This window comes from Papilio xuthus, unplaced genomic scaffold (assembly GCF_000836235.2).
Source record: "Papilio xuthus unplaced genomic scaffold, Pxut_1.1 DF825535.1, whole genome shotgun sequence".
NCBI lineage: Eukaryota > Metazoa > Arthropoda > Insecta > Lepidoptera > Papilionidae > Papilio > Papilio xuthus.
In genome coordinates, this window is record NW_013533114.1 from 1 (window position 1) to 1,541 (window position 1,541).

At 32.4% G+C, this 1,541-nt stretch overlaps 1 long non-coding RNA gene across 1 annotated transcript; it reads left to right on the forward strand.

Moving 5' to 3' along the window:
- Window positions 1–662: 662 nt before the first annotated feature.
- Window positions 663–1,541, forward strand: LOC106125948 (uncharacterized). The gene is made up of 3 exons (XR_001228302.1): window positions 663–744; window positions 826–893; window positions 1,477–1,541. It is a non-coding gene; the product is annotated as an uncharacterized LOC106125948 (long non-coding RNA).

Consider the following 1,541-nt stretch of genomic DNA (forward strand, 5'->3'; position numbering starts at 1 on the left):
TTGAGTTCAAGTTTAGTTGCACAAGGCATCAAGGATTCGCAACGTTATATAGAGTGGACGTTATACCGAGTGACGAAAAATATATTATTTTTCTATTCTATAATGACTTTCATTTACTAATTTGTCCCTTCTGCTGCTTTTCATTGAGGCGATTAAATCTTTTTCATCACTACACAAAGAACTTTTGCCATATTTACAATTCAAAAGTATAAAAGCAACTGTGTTTGTGCCAGTTTGGCAAAAGTTTCGTCGTCGTTCGTGGTCATTTAACAAAAATATAGCCCAAATTCCCTAGAATTATGTTACTCGTATACACTGGGAATAAAGTTAAAAAACGGCAAACAAAAGAATTTACACAGGTGCAAATCGTAGAGAATTCAACAACATAATCCCGCATTATTATTATTATTATTATAAATATATAGGAAACTAACCAAAGTCAATCAATTTCGACGTATTAAGGAGTTCGACGTTACATCGAGTGACGTACAAGTTTACACTGTATTTACGAATTGGTAGCAGACATCCATACAAAAAATTCCATTTTGTTCTAACTACTCTTATGCAATCAATAAAATTAGTATGTAATTTACGTCGAAATTAAAAAACACAGTCAGAGCTAGATTAATTAAAAAAGAACACAATAATTTGGTATGCCTTTTTCCACTAACTTATAAGTGTTCATTTCCTAACCAGTTCTTAAAAATAATCAGACATGGAGAAAATTTAAACTTTGTTTTGTTTGTAAGTTTACTTTAATTTTATGATTAGTTTTTTTTTAATCTGAGATTACCCATAGAATTATAAAAAATTTTGCATTTTCAGAATTGAACACCATGTATACTTTATTTTTGCTTTTTGGAGTTATTTTTACCTCGGTTTTGCTTATAGAAGTAAGTTATTTCTTCACTAAACAAATTTTGCCAAAATGTTGTGATGCCAAAGAATTTTGCGATATTAAAAACAGTTTTTTTTTTAAAGGTAAATTTTCACTAGTTTACATTATTTTATTTAGTGTGTCTTTCTATATACACTTTGGTATTGCAACATTGCTTCTTGAAGTAAAAATAAAATTAAAAGTTAATGAATAGTCAAAAAATTAAGAAATAATTAATTAAATCTATTACTTTTTTTACTCTACGCATCATCATCATCAGCTCACTACAAGTTCCCACCGAGGGGCTCGGAGCCTACTCTAAGTTAAGAGTGATTAGGCCATAGTCAACCACGCTAGCCAAGTGCGTGTTGGTTGATTTCACACATATCTTTGAATTTCTTCTCAGATATGTGCAGGTTGCATCACGATGTTTTCCTTTACCGTAAGAACGTCGGATAAATGTACATATGTAAATCGGAAATCGAAAAACACATTGGTACATGGCGGGATTCGAACCCACGACCTGCGGATCGCAAGTCACGTGCTTGACCCCTAAGTCACCGACGCTCTTAACTCTACGCTACGGCTATTTTTTTCAGCCACCAAAAAATCGTACACAATGTGTTATGGGTAAAGGATCATGTTTGATCAACGACGCCAGAAA